Here is a 17,076-nt window from a genome sequence, read left to right on the forward strand (position 1 = left end):
TTAGTATTATATAAGTGTTAAACAATACTCTTCACCCACTATGTACAGACAAGGGTCAGACATAAAACACCGGACGACAGGACCATTTTAGTGTGTAACATTTCTAAAATCCAACAACCCTATGCGGCCCTTTAAACCAGATTCCCCGTACTGCGAGTGGTTAAAAAGATATTATAATTACACTGATATAACTCATAATAATATCCCAAATATTTATTATAAGGTCCTAATAACATTACTATATTAAATCGTAAGCTATGCTAAAGATAGGTTAGGCGTAGCTCACTTACAACGGGTTTTTCTCAAAATCAAGCTCTGTTGGAGCAGCGTTCCCCAACCGAAAGACTCTTTTTCTCAGAGCCGGCAGGCACTCCAGGGCTTCCGCCTCGTGCTAGGGAGGTTCTCTAGGCTTTTCGGGGGATTTCAGGGCTAGAGAGAAGTTCTAGAGAGAGGGAAGTGATGGGAGGTGTGAGGAATGAAGAGGGATTCACCTCTTATTTATAGGGGACTGGAGGGTCACTCATGTCATGACTTTTATGATGCTCACGTTGTTAGCCAGCTGGAGACACCCAGGCACAACCTGGTGCTGACACGTGGCATCGCACATAGGGTGGAAATCAACATATTTTCAAAAATTCATAACTTTCGCATACGATCTTCATTTTTGACGTTCTTTATATCCACATGTAGGTATAAACAAGATCTACGACTTTCATTTAGACTCTGTCAGCTAATTCTCAACCGATCATAAATTTAACTATATGAGGAGATTATACTATTAAATGTCCGCGTAAAATTCATAACTTCTACATACGGACTCCGTTTTCGTATTTCTTTTTGTCGTTGAGTTCCTATTAATGAGATATTAAACTCTCATTTAGTTGGCATAGGCCAAAAACCGCTCGAACTAAAATTCGAGTTTCAGGTCGTGCACTGTTATGCCAAATCTTAGAAAATTCATAACTTCCTCATACGAAGTCAGATTTGGGCGTTCTTTTTTTATATGTTCTTGGTTTAACATATACTACAAATTTTTATTTATTTATTTATAAGGCTAAAAGGTCCTCCATCGTATACTACAACTTTTTTTGTTGTGTCGGTTTTGCCGAAAAACTTCGACGGGCCATAACTTCTTCGTTATAACTCGGATTTCGGCGTTCTTTATATGTATGGAACCCTTGAGAAATATTCTACAACTTGGTTAATATTATTTATTCTAAATAATATTTTGTCAAAAATTCATTTTTGACCCCTATTATCTCTAAATTGAGTAGCTCGGATATACATGCGTTACAATTATCTCCTTCTTAATATGATTACGCCCCAGAATCATCAATGAAACAGGGATAGCATGATGATTCCATACGTTATCTCTTCATCCTAATGAATAATCGTAACGTTGATGTTTCTTCGAATGAGTATCTAACTCTATGACTTCCTGGCTGCAGGTGGTGTCGATCTTGGACCTGCTCTCTATCTCATGTTAGACTTACAATCATGATCTTCATGTCACGATCTCGATCTTTATTGGAGAGTCATTCTTTAACAACCTTGAGATAAGTTTCTCCCTTCAATTATCTTAATAGACTGATGGGTAATATTCTGATGACCTCTCATTGTATGATGCATTGCTTGGACTCGGGTCTTTTAGAGTCAAATTCAAGAACAGACTATACCTTCCTTCATGTTCTAATCACAACTTAAAAGGTAGCATTTCTAGCTACAAGAAACCATCATGATACCTCTACTAATCGCTTTGATTAATTCTTCTAACTTAATTTAGGTGCTACATTGAACTTGGTTCTCGAAACCACTTAGCATACTCGTCGTAGTTAGAATCTATTCGATATGACCACTAGAGTCGGAATAACAATCATCTTCTTAGTCATTACCGAAATGATCGTAACGACATACTTGAATAAAATGGTACCAATTACTAGCTTCTTGGTAACCTTGTGACTTTCCCTGATCCAAGTGTGAGTCATGTGCTTCCGGTAGTATAAGCCTCTACTACCATTCACATATACTCATACTCGTCCCACGTATTGTCTCGTAGTTCTCCAAGTCATTATCACAAAATCAATTTTAACACATTCAACGTGTCCAAACAATTATATAATTTTCCCTAGACTCTACTAGGACTTATTCCATGTGTATCTTCAATCATCAATCCCGCTTCAACTCGGTTGGTGATGGAAATGTTTGACGATGGGATAACTTCATGGATTATACCAAAAATCTTTATTTCCTCTAATCGAACGTGCTCTTCTCTCGTACTAGACGTATTATTTATTAGATGCATTCTAAAGGTAAGATATCACTCTTACGATATCTTCCGGCAGGTATCATTCACTATCGTAAGCCTTCTCGGTTCCTCCATTTACTCAATTCACTATGAGACTTTATCATGACATTGTATCCACCAAAGCAGGCGTTCGGTGTATCGAGACAACAATATAGATAGAGGAAGATTTAGACGCGTATTCGTCCTTATTACTCCAAAAAGTTACATGCCAGTTCTAACACCTTAATTAAATGTTTAGAAATCTGAACACATAAAATTTTCGGATCAGGTCGACAAAAGACCATAGATCCGATCAAACAACAACATAAAGCATCACAAATCATTTAGGACATAAAAACATTTTAGGTATCTTCCCTAATTAAACTAGCGCTTGTGTCTATTCAAGTGTACTACGTAAAATATATTGGACACACTCCTCAAGATCATCGCTTAGCATTCTAAGTTTAAGTCTAGAAATAAATCCTTATTCGTAGTTCACTTAAACTAATGCTCTGATACCAACTGTGACGTCCCCAATTTCACGACCAAAAAAGACCAATTTTTTTTTGTTTATGCTTTATAAAAATCAGAGTACCTCTTTTAATAAAAATGTTGCGGAATTTGTTCCCAGTAAAACATGATAAATACGTTATCAAAGTATTTCTGTAGAAAAGTATTTTTATTCATTTAAAATATTTGGGATGTCATTGTCAATATAGAAACATAAGCATAAACAGAACTTACATTCATTATCACTAGTGATTTATATCTCCTTAATCTCTCAGTATAATGTGACTTCATATCAACACCTATGATATAAATAAACTGAGTAGGTTAGGATGGGAAATCTGGTGAGTACATAGGGTTTTCAACCCACAATAATATAATTATTATGTTTAAACATCAAACACTCAACCCAATTACCCATCCCCATTATCTTCCTTACTCTTAAGGGTCTATCCTAAGAGTCATCTATCCTGCATTCGTTCATTTCGAAGTCCCATGCTTCCAGGGTTTATAAGACATGCACTAATTCCATAGCTACCAATGCACTAAATCCATAGTTGCTAAAGTTCATTCACCAGGTACTAAATCCATAGCTACTAGTGTAGGTACTAAGTCCATAGCTACCAACGTTTATCTAACAGGCACTAAGTTCATAGCTACCAACACCTAACAAGTACTAAGTCCATAGCCACCCGTGTTTACCTAATATGTATTAAGTCCATAGCTACCAGTGTTTGTCCAATAGACACTAAGTCCATAGTTGTCGATGTTATTTATTAGGTACTAAGTCTACAGCTATCAATGTTTACTCACATCATCTTTTATCTCTCATTATTCATCTACCCATGTCTTACCCAACATATTTGTAGATATAAAATACATATACAATTTAAATCATTTTAAAATATGTATAAAATCATTCATCCAGCATAGACAACAATTATTCAGATAGTATGCACACATAACACGTAATTTATATAAAATACTTCATATTTATGTGTAAGATAAAAGTAACTATGCACTCACTTGAAAAGGTGGTGACTCGTCACTCGGACAACAATTCGTTACTCTTAACACAATTTTCCTCGGACAAAACCTAGTATCATTACCACTAAAGTTTAGTCTAATATTCACCGAGCCTAATTAATAGCCTAACTATTATTACTATTATATAAGTGTTAAATAATACTCTGCACCCACTTTGTACAGACAGGGGCCATACATAAAACACCGGAGGGCAGGACCATTTTGGCGTGTAGCACTTCTGAAATCCAACAACCCTATGCGGAACTTTAAACCAGATTCCCCGTACCGTGAGTGGTTAAAAAGATATTATAACGACACTTATATAACTCATAATAATAGCCCAAATATTTATTATAAGGTCCTAACAACATTACTATATTGAATCATAAGCTATACAAAAGATAGGTTAGGCGTAGCTCACTTACAACGGGTTTTTCTTAAAACCGGGCTCCGCTGGAGCAGTGTTCCCAAGCCGAAAGTCTCTTTTTTTCGGAGATGGCGGGCACTCCGGGGCTTCCGCCTCGTGCTAGGGAGGTTCCATAGGCTTTTCGGGGGGTTACGAGGCTAGAGAGAAGTTCTAGAGAGAGGGGGGGTGATGGGAGGTGTGAGGAATGAAGAGGGATTCACCTCTTATTTATAGGGGGATGGAGGGTCACTCACGTCGAGAATTTTATGATGCTCACATCGTTATCCAGCTGGAGACACCCAGGCACAACCTGGTGCTGACACGTGACATCTCACACAGGGCGGAAATCATCCGATTTTCAAAGATTTATAACTTTCGCATACGAGCTTCGTTATCAACATTCGTTATATACACGTCTAGGTATAAACAAGATCTACAACTTTCATTTAGACTCCGTCAGCTAATTCTCAACCGATCTTAATTTTAACAATATGAGGAGATTATACTATTAAATGTTCGCGTAAAATTCATAACTTCTACATACGGACTCCGTTTTCGTCTGTCTTTTTATCGTTGAGTTCCTACTAATGAGATCTTTAACTCTCATTTAGGTGGCGTAGGACAGTAACCACTCAAACTAAAATTTGAGTTTCGGGTTGTGCACTGTAATGTCAAATCTTATTAAATTCATAACTTCCTCATACAAAGTCAGATTTGGGCGTTCTTTTTATGTATGTTCTCAAGTTAGCGTATACTAAAACTTTTGTTTAGATTTATAAGGCTAAAAATTCATCCATCATAAATTCACTATTTACGTCCCCCGGTGTCGTGCCGGTTTTGCCAAAAAACTTCGACGGACCATAACTTCTTCGTTATAACTCAGATTTTGGCGTTCTTTATATGTACGGAACCCTTGAGACATATTCTACAAATTGGTCAAGATTATTTATTCTAAATAATGTTTTGTCAAAATGTCATTTTTAACCCCTATTATCTCTAAATTGACTAGCCCGGATCTACAGGCATTACATTCCAGCTATAGCATCTCCACTGAAGTTCGTTCCTCTAATAACGGAATTGATAGCACCATCATAATTGGGAATGAAGTGGGTTTCCAAATCGGTAAAGATGATGATGTTGTAGGAAAGTTGTTCGCAGGTGATGTGTGACATCCCCATTTTCACAGCCAGAAAAGACCGATTTGTTTATGCTTTGTTTTATAAAATCAGAGTAATCTTTAAAGAAAACAGTTGCGGAATTTGTTCTCAAAACAAAATATGATAAAAATTATCAAAGCATTTCTCGAAGAGAATGTATTTTCATTTAATAATAAAACCTCGGGATGTCATGTTCCAATACAGACATATAAGCATAAACAGAACTTACATTTAATTACACAATTGATTTATATCTCCTTTAAATCTCTCTATGAAATATGTCTTCGTATTAATACCTGTGATACAAAGAAAACTGAGTGGGTCAGGCTTGGGAGCCTGGTGAGCATATAGGGTTTTCAACCCACAATAATATAATTATTATATTCGACCATCAAACAATAAACTCAATTACCCATCCCTATTATCTTCTTTATTTCTTAGGATTTTACCCTAGGAATTCAATTACCCGTCATTCATTCATTCCTAATGATTGACCTAAGGAATTAGCACAAACTTCCATTGCTACATAAGGCGCATCTGCCAACATTATCCTTTAAGCGCCTCTGCCAGGATTACGACATTCACTACTTGGTGCATCTACCGATATTATTCTTAAACGTATCTGCTAGTATTATGATATTCTCTAATTGGTGCATCTGCCAATATCATTCTTAATCATCTTTCATACCTCATCGTTTTATCACATACCAACTATCTCATCAACCCATGTTCTACCCAACATATTTGTAGATATAAAATACATATACAGTTTAACTCATTTAAAAACTATATAAAACATCCATCCCACACTCATCTCAAATAAACAACAATATATAAACACATAGCACGTATTTTATAACAAATACTTCATATTTATGTGTTAAAAGAAAGTAACTACACACTCATCCAAACATATACTTAATACAGTCAAACAATACTTGTATTATACCCGTGTTTATGAAAGGGACTATACACCCACACATATAAACAACTTTATATTATACACATAGCACGTATTTTATAGCAAATACTTAATATTTATGTGTTAGAAGAAAGTAACTACACACTCACTTGATCAGAAGATGATCGGACAGCACTACGACTTGTAGAACTAGTACTATTTGGTAGATCTGGAAGATCTTCACAAAAACCGGGCTCCTCGCGGGCAAAGCTTCGGCTCGGGAATCGCACTTCTCGGGATCTTCGGGGCCTCGGGACTTGCTTCGGGGCTCGGGAATGATATCGGGGCTTCGAGATATTTCTTGCACGAAAAACGATGCAAAAACGCGAGAAAAAGGGAAGAAATGAGCAAACAAGTCGGTTGCCCTCGACACCATTTTATAGGGGGCTGGAACACGAATTACGCTGGGCGTAATTCTAAATTACGCTGGGCGTAACGGCGATAAGATCGCTGACTCCCCCCCCCCCCCCCCCCCCCTTCGGATAATATCGGAATTTATATGTAAATAAAATATTGAAAATAGTTAATAAACTTCAAAAATTCACATCTTCCTCATACGAACTGCATTTTCAACGTTCTTTATATCCCCGCGTAGGTGAGACTACGATCTACAACTTTCGTTTAGACTCCGTCGGCTAGTTTTGACTTTATTTTTATTATTTATTTTTAGTAGGTCGGGACAGGAAAACTCCGTTATAAAATCATAACTTCTTTATCCGACGTCCGTTTTCGCCTATCTTTTTATCGTTTTACTCCTATTAACGAGACCTTTGATTCTCATTTAGATTGTTTCTGTTAAAAACCGCTCGATCTCAAATCGAGCATTCGGGCTGCATACCGCTAAGTCGAAACTTTGAAAAATCATAACTTCCTCATACGAAGTCAGATTTGGGAGTTCTTTTTATGCACGCTCATGGTTTAACGTATTCTACAAATTTCATTTAGATTGATAAGGCTAAATATCGCTCTAACGTAAATTCACTTTTTACGCCGCGTTGTGTCGTGCCGGTTCTGTCGCGAAACTTCGACAGGTCATAACTTCTTCGTTATAACTCGGATTTCGGCGTTCTTTATATGCACGGAAACCTTGTAACATATACTATAACTTAATTAAGATTATTTCTTCAAAATAATCTTCCATAAAAAAGTCATTTTTGACGCTTAACGTCTCTAATTGACTAGCCCGGATCTACGGGCGTTACAGTTATCTCCCCCTTAGGATGATTACGTCCCGGAATCATCAATGAAATAGCACTTGCATAATGATTCCACACGTTATTTATTCATCCAAGGTAATAACCGTAACTTCTATGTTTCCTTGAAAGAGTATTTAACTCTATGGCTTTCTTGACCGCAGAAGATGCCCAATCTTGCATCTGCTTATCATACTATGTTGTACTTTCAATCGTAACCTTCAAGTTACCAAATAATTCCTTATTGTGGACTCCTTCTTCTCAGGATAATTACTTTCATTTATCTATTGTAACAAATCGATGGGTCGTGCTCTATTGACCTCTCATCGCACGATGCGACGCTTAGACTCGGTCTTTAATGAAGTTAAATTCCAAGATGGAATATGTAACGCCCGGGTTTTCAGGGCTAAGCATTTTTGTCAATGTAATAGTCTAGGTCAACTATTGTAACTCTTTTTGAAGTAATAAATATGAAATATTTGAGTATTATGTGAATTATGTGTGTTTATGTGTTTATTATTTAATTATAAATGTATAATTACTAAAGAATAAAAATGAGCGTCAAAATTAAAGTGTGAGATAATCCCGATATCTCTACATAAAGTTGTAGAATATGTCTCAAGGTTTCCGTACATATAAAGAATGCCGAAATCCGAGCTATAACGAAGAAGTTATGGCCCGCCGAAGTTTTACGACAAAACCGGCACGATACCGGGAGACGTAAATAGTGAATTTACGATAGAAGACTTTTTAGCCTTAGCAATCTAAACAAAAGTCGTAGAATATGTTAAACTAAGAACATCGATAAAAAGAACGCCCAAATCTGACTTCGTATGAAGAAGTTATGATTTTTCTAAGATTCGGCTTAGCAGTGCACGACCTGAAACTCGAATTTTAGTTCGAGCGGTTTTTGGCTTACGCAACGTAAATGAGAGTTGAAGATCTCATTAATAGGAAATCAACGGTAAAAAGACAGACAAAAACAAAGTCCGTATGTAGAAAGTTATTAATTTTACGCAGACGTTTAACAGTATAATCTCCTTGTACTGTTAAATTTAAGATCGTTCGAGAATTAGCTGACGGTGTCAAAATGAAAGTTGTAGATCTTATTATTACCTACGCGTGGATATAAAGAACGTCAAAAACGGAGGTCGTATGTGAAAGTTACGGATTTTAGAAGTCGGAAGTGTGCTGTGCGAAAATGGGTAATGTGGCACAATCTTGGCCATTGCTTTCTCCCCAAGGCTTGCCACCAGATGGTGACATGTGGCACCAAGTTCAGCCACATTTCACCCTATAAATACCACCTCTCCCACCCTCATTTTCTTCACACCTTTCCCATTCTTTCTTCTCTTTACTCTCTCTCTCTCTCTAGAACCTCTCTCTAGCCCCGAAATCCCCCGAAAAGCCTAGGGAACCTCCCTAGCACGAGGCGGAAGCCCCGGAGTGCTCGAAGGCTCTGAGAAGAAGAGCTTTTCGGCTCGGGAACGCTGCTCCAAGCAAAGCCCGGTTTTCTATAAAACCCGCTGTAAGTGAGCTACGCCTACGCTATTTTTAATATAACTTTTATTTAATTATAGTAACGTTATTAGGAACTTATAATAAATACTTGGGCTATTATTATGGGTTATATAAGTATTTTTTGACGCTTATATAATAATAATAATAATAGCTAGACTATTAATTAGTCTCGACGAATAATAAACTAAACTCTAGTGGTAATAATACTAGGTTTCGTCGAAGAAAAATTCTTTTTAAGAAGCGAAGCGCTGTCTGAGTTCGGAATCACCACCTTTTCCGGTGAGTGCATAGTTACCTTCAACTTACACATAGATATGAAGTATTTTATATAAATTACGTGCTATGTGTGCATATTATCTGAATACTTGCTATCTATGCTAGATGAACGTTGTTATACATGTTTTCAATGATTTAAAATGTATATGTATTTTATATCTACGAAAATGTTGGGGTAAAACATGGGTAGATGTAATAGGTGATGTGTGATAAAATGATGAGAGGCCTCGATGTTGTTGTTGTTGATCCAGTCATCTAGCGGAGTATAGATGACGACCACGGACTCTTCTAGACAGTCCAGTGGAACACTAGCAGGCTCGCAACCTGTAGGTGTTGTGAACGATGTGTTCACCGGTGTACTCCATCCCCCACATGGTTGCCTATTAGGACATTTATTGCTGAGGAATCCCCTTAGCAGTAGTGTCCGTCCCGATGATGATCCTTAGGCTAGGTCCCTTATGATAGGTGTTTAGGGACGTAAAGTGAGGATAACGGGAACGGGTAATCAGGTTATTGTTGATTGATGAAATTAATAAACTTATTGTGGGTTGAAAACCCTATGTGCTCACCAGGCTCCCAAGCCTGACCCACTCAGTTTTATGCATTACAGGTAGTGGCGCATGAGCATAGGTGTGATGTTTTGGACGAGGGATTACGGATATAGGCCTGTAGATATGAAATAATGTAGTAAGGCTTATATTGTATTGTTTATACTTTTGATCTGTACGAACATGACATCCCGAGTCTTTTAATGAAATACATTTCTATGGAAATGCTTTTGATAAATCTTTATCATATTATTGTTTTGGGACAAATTCCGCAACCCTTTTATTAAAAGATAACTCTGATTTTGAAATAAAGTATAAACAAAACCGGTCTTTTCTGGCCGTGATTTTGGGGATGTCACAGTTGGTATCAGAGCATTAGTTTAAGCGAACTAGGAATTTGTAGGATTTCTAGACTTAAACTTAGAATGCTAAGCGATGATTGTGAGGTGTGAGCACTAGCTTATTTTAGGAATTGTGCCTAAAATGCTTTTATGTGCTAAATGTTTTATGCATGATATGCTGTTATTTTGTTCCGGATCTATGGTCTGTTGCCGACCGGATCTGGAACCTTATGTGTTTAGGATTCTAAACGTACGACTACGATATTAGAACTAGCATGTAAACGTGTCGGAGTGATAAGGACGATTTAAAACGTCTCTCCTAAATAAAGATCTAAATCCACCTTATTCGGTATATAGATCAAGATGGTAAGGACCCGTAGCGGAAACGTAAACGCAAATGGGAACGGACACCAACCCCCCGTGATCGAGCAAATACCAGTTGTGGAAGCCGCTGCCGGACCAATAACGATGGCCGGAGTGCAAGCGATGATCCAGGCAATGTTGGATCGTCAAATGGAGGAAACCAGGCGTTTGCTCCAGCAAAATCGAGAGGAAGCGACTATTCAGCTCGAACAGCCCGAGTTGAACGAAGGGCAGACTGAAGAAGGAAACTACAGTGGGACTATTGGTCAAGCCAACCCACCGATAGTTAGGCAAAACCACCAGGATGGAGGAAATGATGGACGTGGATGCAAATACAAGGATTTCATGGCATCCAAGCCACCGAGTCTATCCGGAAGCCCGACGCCGGTGGAAGTCATGAACCGGATCTCTGAGATGGAGACAATGTTTGAGAGTTGCGAGTGTAGCAATAGGCAGAAGACTGCTCTTGCAGTTCCTCTATTGAAATCTGGAGTACTAAGCTGGTGGAAGCTATTAGCTGATTCAATGCCCAAAGGTGAAGCAAGCAAAATGTCGTGGGAGGATTTTCTGGTACAGTTGAAGATGCAATACTGCTCTGAGCAGGATCTTCTGGAGATCAACAACGAATTCCAGAGTCTGAAGAAGGGAAGGATGAGCGTTACTGAATACGCTGCAAGCTTTACTGAGAAAATGAAGCTTGTTCCTCACCTCGTCCCAACTGAACTCTCCAAGGTTAACAAATTTGCCCTCGGATTACCAGCGGACTTCGGTCCAATGGTCAAGCAAACTACCACTCTAAAAGCTGCCATCTGGGCTGCTAAGAATGTGGAGACCCAGATACAAGAAAAGGGTCTGGAGAGAGCGGAAGTGGGAGAGAAACGGAAATTTGACGGATCCTCGAGGTCCGGTAAGAAAGGTAGATTCTCGAAGTCTAGTTCGAGAGGAGGAGGATCAGAAGCAAAGTGGTGTGACAAGTGCAAGAAGAAGCACTCTGGGAAGTGTGATGGAGGGGTCACTTGTTATAAATGCGGAAAGCCTGGGCACTATGCCAACGAATGCACCCTTAACCAGAAGGCCTGTTATGGGTGTAATGAAGAAGGGCACATTTTGAAGGACTGCCCAAAGAAGAAGGAGGCAGGAAGACCCAACATACCACCAAAGCCGAAGGCGAGAGCCTTCCAGATGACGCTCGAGGCTGCGAAGGAGGCAGCAGACGTCGCTTCAGGTACCTTTATTGTAAATGGTTTACCTGCAAATATACTATTTGATTCCGGAGCCAATTACTCCTTTGTGTCGCATAAATTTAGTGCGAAATTAGCATTACCTGTAGAAAAACTTGATAACGCCCTAATTGTAGAAGTTTCCAGTGGAAAATTCGTACCTGTTAGTAATCGTATTAGGAACATCGTCATTGACCTAAACGGAAACGAATTCCAGGAGGAACTATTACCCATAGAGTTAAACGGTTTCGACATCGTTTTGGGTATGGATTGGCTTAGCGCCAACGATGCCGAGATATTATGCCGAAAGAAGATAGTTAGGATAAACCCACCCGGAAAGGAATCATTTATGGTGTACGGGGACAAACGCAGAGTGAGTTCTGGAATCATATCCTTGATGAAAGCTAGGAAATGTTTGTCCAAGGGATGTGCATCGTACTTGGCATTCGTAATCGATGCTAAGAAAGAAAAGAAAGAGGTGCAGAACATACCGGTTGTGTGCGATTATCCGGAAGTCTTTCCCGAAGATCTTCCTGGATTACCACCTGATAGGCAAGTAGAATTTCGTATAGACTTATTACCAGGAACAACACCGATAGCAAAGGCACCTTACCGATTAGCACCGACGGAGATGAAGGAGCTCATGACACAACTTCAGGAGCTGTTGGATAGCGGTTTCATTCGACCTAGTTCATCACCCTGGGGAGCTCCGGTGTTATTTGTGAAGAAGAAGGACGGAAGCATGAGGATGTGCATAGACTACCGAGAGCTGAATAAGGCAACGGTGAAGAACAAGTATCCATTACCGAGGATTGATGACCTATTCGATCAGCTGCAAGGTTCAAGCTACTTCTCAAAGATCGATCTTAGGTCAGGATATCATCAGCTGAAAGTGAGAGAGCAGGATATTGAGAAGACTGCATTCAGAACAAGATATGGACACTACGAGTTCTTGGTTATGTCATTCAGACTAACCAATGCTCCCGCAGCATTCATGGATTTGATGAACAGGGTTTGTAAACCATTCCTCGATAAATCCGTGATAGTGTTCATCGACGACATTCTCATATACTCGAAAAGCCAGGAGGAGCACGGCAAGCATCTACGAGAAGTGTTGGAGGTGTTAAAGAAGGAGAAGCTTTTTGCAAAGTTCTCCAAATGCGACTTTTGGATACGGGAAGTCCAATTCTTGGGTCATGTTGTTAACCAAGAGGGAATAATGGTTGATCCCGCCAAGATCGAGGCTGTAATGAAGTGGGAACGTCCGAAGAATCCCACGGAGATTCAAAGCTTTCTAGGATTAGCCGGATATTACCGACGATTTATCCAAGGCTTTTCTTCGATAGCTGCTCCTTTAACAGATTTGACCCATAAAGGAGCTACGTATACATGGAGTGAGAAACACGATGAGGCGTTCGAGAAGCTAAAGAAGAAGTTATGTGAAGCGCCGATACTTTCTCTACCCGATGGAGTCGAAGATTTCGCAGTTTATAGTGATGCATCTGGAGTCGGGTTAGGTTTTGTTCTGACCCAAAGAGAAAAGGTGATAGCATACGCATCTCGACAATTGAAAGAGCACGAAAAGAACTACCCCACTCATGATCTGGAGTTGGCAGCGGTAGTATTCGCCTTAAAGATATGGAGGCATTACCTCTACGGCACGAAGTGCAAGCTCTTCACTGATCATAAGAGTCTCCAGTATCTCTTTAATCAGAAGGAGTTGAACATGAGGCAACGACGCTGGCTAGAACTTCTCAAGGACTACGACTGTGAGATACTTTACCACCCAGGTAAAGCAAATATTGTTGCTGATGCTCTCAGTCGGAAAGTCAATCTTGAAAGAAGAAGGCCAAGAGCGTTAAGAATTGAAGTCGTCTCGATGATTGTGGAAAATATCAGGAAAGCTCAAGAAGAAGCCTTAGAAAAGAATGACCGAAAGGAAGAACGTTTGGGAAAAACGTTAGTGTTCGGTACGAACAGTCGAGGACTGAATGTATTCCAAGATCGAATTTGGGTACCTAAGACGGGAGGAATAAGAGATCTTCTAATGGAAGAAGCACACAAGACCATGTACTCGATTCATCCCAGTAGCACTAAAATGTATAAGGACCTAAAACCCTACTACTGGTGGCCGACGATGAAGCTCGATGTTGCGAAGTATGTGGCTGAGTGCGTAACATGTGCGAGGGTTAAGGCACAACATCAAAAACCGTATGGGAGTTTAGAACCCTTACCTGTACCCATGGGTAAATGGGAAGACATCACCATGGATTTTGTGACTAAACTGCCCAGAACGAAGAATGGTCACGACATGATTTGGGTAGTCGTGGATCGTTTCACCAAGAGTGCATACTTCATAGCAGCCAACGAGAAGTGGTCTATGGATAAGCTCGCAAATGCTAACGTGAAGGAAATTGTAAGACTTCACGGTGTCCCTCTTACTATTGTGTCAGATCGTGATAGTCGTTTCACATCGAGGTTTTGGAGGAGTCTACAAGAGGAGTTGGGTACAAAGTTGTGTTTGAGTACTGCTTACCATCCGCAAACTGATGGTCAGAGTGAAAGAACGATTCAGACGTTGGAAGATATGCTGAGAGCATGTACCCTCGAATTCCAAGGGAATTGGGACGAGCACTTACCTCTGGTAGAATTTTCCTACAACAATAGTTTTCACTCGAGCATCAAGATGGCTCCTTATCAAGCCTTGTATGGGCAGAAGTGTCGTACGCCGTCTTGTTGGCTTGAAGCCGGAGAGAAGCAGTTTATGGGCCCCGAGATAGTCCATGAGACTGCTGAGAAATTGAAGGTGATTAGGGAAAGAATGTTAGCAGCTCAGGATCGTCAGAAGAGCTATGCCGACAAGAAAAGACGACCGATAACCTTCGAAGTTGGGGATTCCATTTTACTTAAAGTCTCACCGTGGAAGGGACTTATACGATTTGGGAAACGAGGAAAGTTGAGTCCAAGGTTTATTGGACCATTCAAAGTTCTTCAGAGGATTGGGAACCAAGCTTACAAGTTGGAATTGCCCGAAGAACTCAATGGTATTCATAACACCTTCCATGTGTGTTATTTGAGGAAATTCATGGGAGATGTTCCCGACATAATTCCAATCTCGGAATTAAGGATGGATGAGAATAAAAGGCTGATCGAAGAGCCTGAGGCAATTATTGACCGTAAGACTAAGAAGTTACGACGCAAGATGGTCGACTTGGTGCTAGTCCGATGGAAACATTCGAATGGGCCGAATCTCACTTGGGAAACAGAGGATGACATGATGAGTCGCTATCCACATCTGTTTGCTGATGCATGATTCCGGGACGGAATCATCCTAAGGGGGTGAGAATTGTAACGCCCGGGTTTTCAGGGCTAAGCATTTTTGTCAATGTAATAGTCTAGGTCAACTATTGTAACTCTTTTTGAAGTAATAAATATGAAATATTTGAGTATTATGTGAATTATGTGTGTTTATGTGTTTATTATTTAATTATAAATGTATAATTACTAAAGAATAAAAATGAGCGTCAAAATTAAAGTGTGAGATAATCCCGATATCTCTACATAAAGTTGTAGAATATGTCTCAAGGTTTCCGTACATATAAAGAATGCCGAAATCCGAGCTATAACGAAGAAGTTATGGCCCGCCGAAGTTTTACGACAAAACCGGCACGATACCGGGAGACGTAAATAGTGAATTTACGATAGAAGACTTTTTAGCCTTAGCAATCTAAACAAAAGTCGTAGAATATGTTAAACTAAGAACATCGATAAAAAGAACGCCCAAATCTGACTTCGTATGAAGAAGTTATGATTTTTCTAAGATTCGGCTTAGCAGTGCACGACCTGAAACTCGAATTTTAGTTCGAGCGGTTTTTGGCTTACGCAACGTAAATGAGAGTTGAAGATCTCATTAATAGGAAATCAACGGTAAAAAGACAGACAAAAACAAAGTCCGTATGTAGAAAGTTATTAATTTTACGCAGACGTTTAACAGTATAATCTCCTTGTACTGTTAAATTTAAGATCGTTCGAGAATTAGCTGACGGTGTCAAAATGAAAGTTGTAGATCTTATTATTACCTACGCGTGGATATAAAGAACGTCAAAAACGGAGGTCGTATGTGAAAGTTACGGATTTTAGAAGTCGGAAGTGTGCTGTGCGAAAATGGGTAATGTGGCACAATCTTGGCCATTGCTTTCTCCCCAAGGCTTGCCACCAGATGGTGACATGTGGCACCAAGTTCAGCCACATTTCACCCTATAAATACCACCTCTCCCACCCTCATTTTCTTCACACCTTTCCCATTCTTTCTTCTCTTTACTCTCTCTCTCTCTCTAGAACCTCTCTCTAGCCCCGAAATCCCCCGAAAAGCCTAGGGAACCTCCCTAGCACGAGGCGGAAGCCCCGGAGTGCTCGAAGGCTCTGAGAAGAAGAGCTTTTCGGCTCGGGAACGCTGCTCCAAGCAAAGCCCGGTTTTCTATAAAACCCGCTGTAAGTGAGCTACGCCTACGCTATTTTTAATATAACTTTTATTTAATTATAGTAACGTTATTAGGAACTTATAATAAATACTTGGGCTATTATTATGGGTTATATAAGTATTTTTTGACGCTTATATAATAATAATAATAATAGCTAGACTATTAATTAGTCTCGACGAATAATAAACTAAACTCTAGTGGTAATAATACTAGGTTTCGTCGAAGAAAAATTCTTTTTAAGAAGCGAAGCGCTGTCTGAGTTCGGAATCACCACCTTTTCCGGTGAGTGCATAGTTACCTTCAACTTACACATAGATATGAAGTATTTTATATAAATTACGTGCTATGTGTGCATATTATCTGAATACTTGCTATCTATGCTAGATGAACGTTGTTATACATGTTTTCAATGATTTAAAATGTATATGTATTTTATATCTACGAAAATGTTGGGGTAAAACATGGGTAGATGTAATAGGTGATGTGTGATAAAATGATGAGAGGCCTCGATGTTGTTGTTGTTGATCCAGTCATCTAGCGGAGTATAGATGACGACCACGGACTCTTCTAGACAGTCCAGTGGAACACTAGCAGGCTCGCAACCTGTAGGTGTTGTGAACGATGTGTTCACCGGTGTACTCCATCCCCCACATGGTTGCCTATTAGGACATTTATTGCTGAGGAATCCCCTTAGCAGTAGTGTCCGTCCCGATGATGATCCTTAGGCTAGGTCCCTTATGATAGGTGTTTAGGGACGTAAAGTGAGGATAACGGGAACGGGTAATCAGGTTA

This window comes from Lactuca saligna, chromosome 1 (genome assembly GCF_052625555.1).
Source record: "Lactuca saligna cultivar CGN05327 chromosome 1, ASM5262555v1, whole genome shotgun sequence".
Classification (NCBI taxonomy): domain Eukaryota; kingdom Viridiplantae; phylum Streptophyta; class Magnoliopsida; order Asterales; family Asteraceae; genus Lactuca; species Lactuca saligna.